This window comes from Chinchilla lanigera, unplaced genomic scaffold (assembly GCF_000276665.1).
Source record: "Chinchilla lanigera isolate Chin_1 unplaced genomic scaffold, ChiLan1.0 scaffold00002, whole genome shotgun sequence".
Lineage (NCBI taxonomy): Eukaryota > Metazoa > Chordata > Mammalia > Rodentia > Chinchillidae > Chinchilla > Chinchilla lanigera.
The window spans coordinates 10,660,166-10,671,470 of NW_004955403.1; positions in this window are offsets into that span (position 1 = coordinate 10,660,166).

The following is an 11,305-nucleotide window of genomic DNA, read 5'->3' on the forward strand; positions in this document are numbered from 1 at the left end:
ATATAATCAGTGTACCAAAACTAGAAATATATAAATTCCTCCCTGGTATTTACCACCTTGCTGACTGTCAACAAAAGTCATAAATAGGAATGAAACTATCCATTGTGTTATATTTAATTTTATATGTCAGATATAAAATTATATCTGGCACAGGGTAGACAGGTATGTGTTTAATGTCTGCAAATTGTTTCTGGAAGAGATGAACATCTGGAATGGAAGACCGAGTGTGGAGCAAACTGCCTTTGCTGATATGAGGGGCCAGGTCCAGTCATCAAAGGCTGAGATTCACCGAAAGTTGCAGTAAAAGAGAGTTCCTGTTGGCCTGGTCCAAATTAGGGCACTGACCCTCAGAAGCATGCACAGAGACTGCACCTACCACCATCGGTGCCATAGCAGTGGTTCTGAGGCTCTCAGGCTTGGGCTGGACCAACAGCACTGCTTCTTGGGTTTCAGCTTGCAGCAAATAGGTCTTGGGTGTCTCTTAGTCATGTGAGTTCCTTGAGATGATAGATAGATAGATAGATAGATAGATAGATAGATAGACAAATAGATAGATAGATAGATAATAGATAGATAGGTAGGTAGATCCTTTTTGTTCTGTCTCTGTAGCTAATTCTGACAAACATTGAGACATTATTCTTTAAATTAGCTTTTGAAGTAAATCATCTGATTAAAGTCAGGAGTGTGGCTCTGTATCCCGGCTAATACAGAATCTGACTGGTACAGCACCCCATTCCATCCAGTGTAGTCTACTAAAATTAATTTTTCTAACTAGTTTTGTGCTATTGTCAAAAGCATGTAGCATTTTTATCTCAGTGAATTATAGTTTGAAGAGTTGTCTGATAATGTTAGAAAGCTGTAGAACATGTAGACCCCATTTGTCTCTCTCACTGCTTAATTATTATTGTCATACATTGATTTTTATATTTTCAAAATCAGACAACATATCTTCTTGCTTTGTTTCATCATCAATCTTTTGTATTTATTTATTTCTTTGAGCAACTCAGTGTTTCATGTTGATGTAATTATCCTTTATCTTGCAAATCTTCCTTTAGCGTTTATTTCTATTTTGATAGAAAGGAATTATTGAGGCTTTTGAGTTTCTGAAGTCTTCATTAATAGTTATTCTGGAAGGATCTTTTGATTGAGTGTAGAATTTTAGATTGATTGTTATGTTCTTTGATCAATGGAAAATGAGCCTTCCATTACGTTCTAATATTGATAAATTTGATAATTTTGATACTTTCTGTCAGATTTCTTACAGTGCCAAGGACTGAACAAGAGCTTACGTGCGGGGCCGCTTCCTTAGCTCTTTCTTTACTTTGAGCCTCGGCTATACTGAGTCACTAAATTGTCCAGACTGGATTAGGACTGGAGAACCCAGCCTCACAGAGGGCTGGGATTATAGGTATGCACCACCACACCTGACTTCCTGTAAGAGCGTCTCAAGTCTCTGGAAATTTAGCTATATTTTTCACTGCTTCAGTAGTCCTCTGATACTATTAAAAATGGCATACACATTTTTAATCAGTTTTCCTAGTCATTCATTAGGCAAACATTTCTGTCCAGAACCGAAAAATGGAGTTGACTCAGTGTAAGTGAATAATGTGAAGTAATATGGCTTCATAGTTTTTTCATATCTTCTGGTTATGTTACCTAAATTATACTTAAATCACAAAATATATGTGTAACTGAGTAACACATGCATATATGAATGATTTAAAAAACAATAAAGATCATATAATGGGCATTAAATGTACTGGAAGCAAGCTTTTGTTTTCCTTTAATTATAAAACTGAAGAGTTTTTCTCCAATTAAGGAAAGTGTGCTAGGGAAAATTATATCAATACTAGCTTTCCCCACGGCTGTTCTGTTCTCCTCGGGCAATGCTTGTGCACAGCTAATATCAAGCAAGAAAACTGAGAAATAAACTAATCCAAACAGGCTGGTGGCTCTATTATTGCGGCTGTATTAATACAAAAATGAATAAAGAACTCTTAATCATGGAAAACAGGAAATTGTCATGTACGTAAGCGGCAACACCTGATTGGAATGTGTTTCCCAGAAAATAGATATTGTGGACTGTATGTGTTTCTACGTAGCAGATGCTTTGGAAGAAGCTGATGTCTGGGATAAGCAGTGCAGGGAGACAGCTGCTGGATACCCAGCCCTCCTGATTGCGGCTCAAATCCCCCTGGCCAGAAACCTTCTCTCTGCTGAGTGGGCTCTTTCGGGAATCGGCACTCGCAGCTCTTGGAGGGTCAGAGAGCATTTCTTCAAGTCTGTTTGACTCTTTCCTTTTACTTCTCTGTGTCTAATGCGTCAACTGTTCCCACAGTTGAAAGACTTTTGGAAATTGGTGAAGAGTGTTATTTCTTTTTCTTTCTTTCTTTCTTTCTTTTTTTTTTTTTTTTTTTTTTTTTTGGTATCTGGAATCAAACTCATGACTTTGTGCTTGGCAGACAGGTACTTATGCCACTGAGCTATGTCCCTGGCCTAAAGAGAGCTATTTCTTTATTATTATTATTATTATTATTATTATTATTTTGGTTTTTCTCCGGTAACGGGAACCGAACTCACAACCTTGAGCTTGCCAGGCAGGCGCTTTTGCCGCTGAGCTAAATCCCCAACCCCAAGAGAGTTATTTCTGTCACATGTTTTCAGTGGACATTGGTACTATGCAGAGTAAACATATTGGAACCTGAATGGGACATTTTCTAATTTAGAATAAGACGATTTAACAGTGTATTGAAATCATACTTTTTATTTTCAAGGAGTTGAATCAGTTAATCTATTTTTCTAGGGCTTCCTAAGTCCTCCTTTTTGAGTTTGCATACACATACAAGGCTCTAACTGGTTAAAAAAATGTGCACCGATCATAACCCATGTGATAATATTGTGCTTTTCTCAAAACAGTTTACTTTATTCTAGTCAATTCAGGGAGAAAAAAGTAAAGAAAATTACTTTGGGATTTTCCAGAGCTACAAAATGTTTGTTCTGGAATAAACAATTTATATCTCAAATAAAGTATATAGTTTATTTCTGACGGACTTTCAGTTTAGTTAAAGCAAATTCTTGCTGGGCATGGTGGTGCACACTTGTAATCCCAGCACTCAGGAGGCTGAGGTAGGAGGATCATTGTGAGTTCGAGGCTATCCTGAAATGCATAGTGAAACACTATCTCAAAAAGACAAAAAAAAGAGCAAGTTCTCAAACTCTGAGATGTTTTATTATTTATTGGGTTTCAATGTTGTATTTATTGTACTTATCATTAATAGCAGTATCCTTACATTTGCACACACAATGTATTTTTTATGGGACAGATACACAGAGTTTAACTGATTTTACATAATTATTAAAAGTTCTTGGAGTTGAGAAAGGTAAGTCTTCCACTGGATTAAATTTCACTTTAAAGGTACTTAATGTTTAAAGGAAAAATATCTCAATGTTGAGAACTTAAGTGAAACAAAACATAAAAACTCGTTTCTTAACATGCAAAAAGAAAATCTGAGAGATTTATGATAGTCTTAAAGAATAATATAAATGAGAAGAAACAAACCTATCACAAAAATGATTGCATTTTGGTTTGTTTCAAAGGCTGCCGAGAGTGTGATTGGTGATGTGTAAAACTTTAATGAGAAATATTCTTGTTAAGCATGTCAAGATTATTAAGATAACATTATATTCATCCACATGGGCAGTGAAAGTATATTTTGTTTCTTTGACCAAAATACTACAGTTAAAATAAAAAACTTAAGTCACATATTTATAGATGATTTCTAAACTTAGATTCCTTTTCTTCATGATGAAAACTGTTTAATTATCTCTAAGGATAAACTGATGCATTTCCTCAAAAGTGATGCAAAAGAATGAGATAAAAGGTATAAAAATGTTAGGTAAGATGGACAGTTCTATAAATTTCAAAACTATTTGATAGATGCCACAAAAGGACAGAATTAACAGATACAAAGGAGAAGAGATAAAAATAACTTGAGCTGATAAAAGAAGTCAATCTTTGAATTAAAAGTTACACTGAAGTGAAGTAGTTTTAATCACTTCAAATATTTCCACCTGGACAAATTCTTGATAAAAATTTAGAACTCTGAATAAAACAGAAAGATCTAAAATTTATTAATAAGGAACAGAAAATTTTATATATATATATGTTTAGATATTCCAATAGACATGGTTACAACTATATAGTAGAATAAAATAAGTGTCTTATAATTTCTGGGAGAAATTCTTGAATCTAGAACCCTAAACTTTGAGTAAGGATGAAAAGAAAGTATAGAGCTCTTTAAAGAAATAAGTAACTAGACAATTTATTTCCAAAATATTCTTTCTTGTAGAATTATTCAGGTTTTGGGTGAGACAGAGGAAAAACCAGCAGTGTTCAGCAATGCTAGAGAGCTAGAAAACAAGTCCTGTCTGAAGAAGAATAAAAATTCCAGGGATGAGAGCAGACTGCAGGTAGAGCACATGAGCGTGCTCATTGTAGGCTAAGGAGAGAATTGTAAAACACACTGTCCGAGTCTCATTTTCCTCAGCTCAATGTCTCACCAAGGTGTTGTCTGGTACAAGAACCAATGGCTTAATTTGTAGCCAGGGATTCACTTTTGCATATGGCTGTTGCTATTCTTTCCTTGAACCACAAGTATGGCAATAGGTAGAAAAAACAGTACAAATAATATTAGAGTAGAAAAAGTGAACATCCACATCAGTTCTCTAGAAAATACCAACTCTAAATTCTAGTATTTTCCAATCACCCCACTGTCATTAATTTACATGTTTATGTTACCTTCCTCAACCTGTTCTTCTTCCTTAAACATTCCCCAAAACTACTATTCAATATGTATTTTTCAGCACCACACATACAATAGTTAATTCCTCAACCAGATACACCTATATATTTTCTTCCTTTCTAACACACATTTAATTGCAAACTAAGTTCAACCTCTACCCGATGGACAGCGTGGCAATGAATGTCATTTCAGTCTCCCTTAACTCCTTCGTTTCTAGATACCTCTTCTTATCTCTCACTCTTCCAGCCCACTGTACATCCTCTGCTGTAATTTCCTGAGTGCTCCTCCTCCTGTCACACCCATTCCACCTAGCATCATCTTTCTCACAGAAGTGTTAGCACTGTACAAGTTTACTAAGCTGTGAAACAATGCCATGGCTGAGTTTACAGGGGCCAACTTGTTGGCCAAGAGAAACAGCTCAGAGAAAAGTGTTTTAGCTCTCCTGGCCAGGATCAAGAATTCACAATAAAGGGAGAATCAGAGCAGGAGGCACCTACAGAGTGGTTCCCAACCTTTTGGACACCAGGCAATTTTTTCCACAGACGGAGGTGGGGCAAATGGGAAGGGATGGCAATGCTTTGAGGGTAATTCAAAGGCCCCCTGGATCCCTCGCTGGTGCAGTTCACAGTAGGGATTTTGCTCCTATAAGCATCTAAATCCTCACTGATCCAACAGCTGGTAGAGCTTGGTACTAATCCAAGGATGGGGAGCCGGAGAGGCTGCACAGAGAGATGGAACTTTACTTGAAAGACTGCTTCTCACCCCACTGTGCAGTCTGGTTCCTGGACCACTGACTTAAAACACACCTGGAAGGTGCTACTGGATGACCATGGAAGTGGGCTGGTGTTTGTAAATCACCTTTTTGAGTCACTGCTTATACAATAAGCCTAACTGAAGGATTGAAGGCAGTGTGCTTACTTTCTTGCTTTCCCACTTGTGACTTCTTCTATCTGGAAATAATTTTCCTGTACATCTACTTGACTAATGCTTTTAAAATTTCATTTCCAGTTTTTACTTATTAGTACATGTTTGCATTGCACAATCATTGCATTCCTTGCAGGGAGTTGGTACATGTATATACTATACCTCAAATTTTAAAAAAATTCTAATTTCTATGATTATAGCCAGACTTTCCCAGACATCTCCTTCAAAGATACTGACAATTCATACTCTGTTTTACTTTTGCCCTCCTCATGCTTTATTTACTAATATAGTATATGTACTCTCGCCATACAGTATTATAGGTTCTGGTTTTTCTTCATACCTTTTAAAATGGTTTGAGGCTGCTTTAGTTGTGAAAACTACACCTGCTTCATTTTTGCAATCTGAGTCCTAACTCAGTGGAATATAGTACCAAGTCATCAGCAAAATTGCATGCTGAATTATTAGAATTGATAGAGCCTTTACTTATCCAAAAGTATTATTTTCCACAAAACGACATTGTTACTAGATACAATTGTAAAGAGTCAGTTTTTAGGTACTTTTTTCTTTTTAACTTAAAACTAACTTACTGAGTTATGATTTCAATATGTACTAATGACTAGGCTTGAAAAGAAATAAGAAAATTAATTTGTTCTGAGCCAAATATGAATGGCTTTGACCCGAGAACGTGGATTCAAGTTACCCCGGCTGATGAGTTTCTGTCCCAGCTTTTACATGAAGAAGCTGTTCCAGCTTCCACGGTCACAGAACAAAGAAGGTCATAAATTAAATATTCACCAAATACTTCAGTGGCAGGATTTTGTATGTGAGTTCCAGCAAGGTGGGGACATCTCCAAAGGTTTTAGATGTTTATCTTACAGTGTGGTTAGCTTTAAGATTGGTGGAAGTGAGGGGTTTGCTAAGCTTAGTGATACATTCTGAGGGTCTTATCAAATAGTCAGGAGAACGTTAGGTCAGATACAGAGGTTGAAAATAAATTGCTATTAAAGGGGCAAATACAGCCCAAGATCATTTTCCTCAACAACTTTATCTCACTACAATCATGATGTTCTACTCAGATGAGTCTTTAAGAGAGTGAAGATAGATGAGCCTTCTTCAGACAACTTTAAATCTGCAACTATATTGCTTTTAAATTCTGTTTACACCAAATTTAAAAATTTCCCATTTTATTTGAGGGATCACTGCATCAAATTTTCCTCAGTTGTAGAGGAAGTAGGTCTATATTGCATCAACTCTCTGCCGACCTCTGGGAAAAGCTGCTAAGACAGACTATGTCTTCACAGAGGTGTCTGACATCGGGCAGTGTGAATGATGGCAGAAATTAATCCACTTGAAAATCTCTGCCATATAAACCTTACCTTGATTCTTTCTGCTGTAGTAATAACAAAAGTAAAAGAAGTAGTCCTGAAAATAGAAAAATAATTAACTTTTTCCCAAAGGCCAATGGAAATTTTTACTTTTTTATTTTAAAGAGAGAAAAACAATAAAAACAATGGTACACAATTTCAAAACAAGATAATAAGAAATTCACAATGGTTGATATATTGCATATTGTTGTCTTCAAAGTAGTTGCTAAGATTATAAGATTCCAAAGAGAAGGATCTTTTTTGTTTTTTTGGTGGTACTGGGGGTTGAACACATTACCTTGTGCATGCAAGACAAGAACTCTACCACTGAGCCACATCCCAGCTTCCCAAGGGAAACTTTTAGGAGGACCTTCTTGATTTATAGTCAAGTCCTACTGAATGGCAAATAACATGTTTATACTTGGTAAACTTTCCACCTATTTCTTCTTGATTTCTTGGCCATATGTTACTGAGAGCAAGAAAAAAAACTTATAAAAGGTATATAAATAAGGCAGTAGTAGAAATTATTGTGAATGGCTTAAATTTTATGATTGCTGCAGGATATTCCCAAGTATAGGACCAAGAAATTTCCTTGGAAATAGTAGAGAGCAGAATACTCTAAATATTCAAATTTGTTAGAAAACAATTTGTCAAGACAATGATTAGCAGAATCTTATTAGTGCCATACCATATCTGAATTATGGCTGGTTTGTACATTGATCGTGTCTCCTGAAAACCTGCTCAGGTTGCAGCTGTGAGTGTATAATTGGGTGAGGATCTTCTCACGGTTTTTGACATAAAAGATTGACATTTGTGGAAAAAAGTTTTACTTCGCTCTTTTTGTTGTGATATATTTTATACATTTTTCTTGATTGATTATAATGGCTGGAAACTTCAGTACAGTAGTGAATGAATGTGGTGAGATTGGACAAAGTACTCTCTTTCCTGGTTGAAAATATTTATTTATATTCTTTTAGCCATTAAATATGCCACTAATGTCTTCCATAGATTGCTTTCATCAGGTTATGGGAAGTCCCTTTGTAGGGGCAATGGTAGTTGAATCCACTGAAACAAACTGGCAGTGGGCAGATTAACAGAAGAGAAGCATAGAAAATTATAGATAGAGATGTCATGGGAATGTGAATAGTCAATGATAAGGTGAGATTTAAAGGTTTACTGTGTATAACCTTATTTATAAGGGACAGGGAAGAAATGTGAGCTGCAGACACTTTTAAAGGGGGAATAAATGGCTTCTGGGAAAGGTGAATGTGCCCAAAGAACAGACGATAATCTGGAGTAAAGTGCACCAGGGCTGCAGTGTGGACGCTGGCCTTGGTCATATAATTAATCTTCAGCAGGATCCCAGCAGTAGATATAGATAGAGAAACTGCAGAGAAAGCCCTTCCCTGCATTTCAGGAGAAATGGAACAGAAAGAGGAAAGCAGAGGGGAGAGGTATAGGTTGGGGTGGAGCCCTGGATTCTTCTTCAGCTCCAAGCACTCAGCATGCCAAAGCATCGTAATTTAGGTTATCATTTTCGAAGTCTCAATACCTTCCACTTCTAATCTTCTGCAAGAATTTATTATAAATGGGTGTTGGATACTTTTCTTGCTCCCATTTTCCTGTATCTATTGGGATGATTATGTGGGTTTTGCCCTTTATTCTGTCAATAGAGGGTATACACAAATTGATATCTGGAGGTACAAAAATGATCTTGCATACCTAAAATAAATTCCACTTTGTCTTGGTGTCTAATCCCTTTTACACGTGCTGAATTTGGTTGGTTAATATTTTGTTGAAAACTTTTGCATCTACATTAATGAAAGATCAAGTTGGTTTTTTTTTTTGTTTTGTTTTTGTTTTTGTTTTTTTTTTTTTTTTTTTTTTTTTTTTTTTTTTTTTTTTTTTTGTAACATCATTGGCATTTGTAGCAGGGTAATCCTAAACTTGTAGAATGAAATGGGAAGTATTCCTTATTTTTCCTAGAAGAATTTATGAAGAATTGGCCTTATACTTTTGTAACTTTTTGTTGGAGTTAACCAAGAAAGCACTTTGGTCTTGGCTACTCTTTTTCAGGCAGTTTTACATTGCTAATTTAATTTTTTATGTGATTTGTTTATTACAGGTTTTCAAAGTGATAAGGAAATTTTGCCAGAATATAAATCAATGTGTCACTTCCTTCTCTGAGAAACCAGTATCATGAAAAAGATTTTTTAAATCAGCCGAATTAGACAATGTGCTTAGTGAGGTAGTTGTCAGTACAAGCTCCTGAACTCATTACTAATTACAACATGGTTTTCGTAGATCAGTCCCTGTCCATGAACTATATCTGATAGCAAGGTCTGAGTAGCTCCCCATAGTATAAAGGTGGGATGAATGAAGGCAACTTGTCAACAGCTTGATAGACTGTAAAGATATCAAGACTGCACTATATAAAGACTGTACTGATAGTTACAGTAAAACAAGGGAGGTTCATTATTTTTCCAAGGTACATCCTGTAGTTTAATTAAGGGATGCGAGTAGCTCTACAATATGGTCTATGGCAATGCACTGGAAAGTTCTATCAATTCAGAAAAAATATTTTCATTTTTCTGCCTGTATTATTTTGCTGTTCTCTTTTTTTCTGTTCCCTTCTCTTTTCTTCTTTTTTCATTTTTGAATACCAGTTTTTACTTAGTAGAGTATAACAACTTGATGTTAAACTTCTCTGATTTGTATGTTTGGCTTCAGCTCAGCCTGGATGGGCATCTATCTGTCCCTATGATGTTACTTCTTCTAAAAGATATGACTGTATAATACAAACATGATGTTTGGGAGCGTCAGCTATGGGATTACAAGACTCATGTCACAGAGAATGTGATCTGGCAGACCCTGCTGAAGTGTTTTCTGTTTTTGCTCCAATACCACTGATCTCACAGCTCATAGTTAGAACTAATCTGCAAATCTTTTGGTATAAAAATTTGAATGTCTTCAACTTAGGTGCCTCTTTCAAGATAAAATTTAATTTTTAGCCTGCTATAATTCATTTCGTCATAATGTGTTATTTGAGTTGTTGGGTTTTCAGGCTGAATGTGTTGCAGCCTGTAGGCATAAAAACAGAAGCGGGGTAAGTAAAGACTCTCACCACCTGTATAAATCATTGCCAGGGCTTCCTAGAGAGGCCTCTCAAAGCATTGTGAGAAGTGGAGGTGCATGTAACCTCCTAAGGACGTTTTTAAAAAGGTGATATTCATTTAGATATATCTTTTTGTTTGGAAATCTTATTAATCCGCTCTCACTCATATTTTTCACTAGAAACATAAATTTCCAGATCACAGACAGTAAATGTAAAAATAAAATACATTAAAAGAAGTGACTCCATCTTTAAAAAATATACACTTATGTATATGAATGTACATTATAGGTGCATACAAAACATGTGTTTGTGTCTCATTAACATAAAACAGAAATTCACTACTCAAAAAATATTTATTTTGTTTTGCTTTGTTTTTGAATTGCTGGGCACTGAACACAAGGCAACTGCTCTACCACTGAGTTACATCTCCAGCCCAAGTAACTTCTTTATCACAGCACAAATACCCATTCTAGTTCTTCTCCCTGCCTCTCTACAGGTAAGAGATCTCTCCCCTACTTTGGCTTCTCGAAGAATTTTGTTTTCTTTCTTTGTCTGTAATTTGAAGATAATACACTTTCCTGTGGGGCTTGGGGTATTAATTTTGCTTGGTATTAGTGTGTGTCATTAATTTTAAAATGTTATTGAAAATTACTATTGCAAATGTTTTTCTTCTTTGCTCTATCTCATTTCTCCTTCAGGTGTTGCAATTATGCACATATTACATCAGCTGAAGCTGTCTCACAGTGACTGAGTATTCTGTTCTGTTTGGAAAAATGAATTTGCCCTTCCTCTCAGTTTGAGAAGCTTTTACTCTCATTTTAAAGCTTCCTCATCATTTCCTGTCAGTGTTGCATCTGCCCATCAATCTGGGAAAGGCATTTTTAAAATTTCTGTTGCAATTGTGATCTCTAGCATTTTCTTTTGAGTCTTTCTTACAGTTTCCGTATCTTTTGTTAGCTATTGATCTTGCACGGTGTCTACGTTTTCCATTAGAACAGTTGGTGAGTTAATCTTGGTTAGTTTAATTTCCCCAATACTTCCCATCTCTGTGTTATAAGCAATTCTGACTGTCATGTTTGCTTTATCTTTTTTTTTTTTTT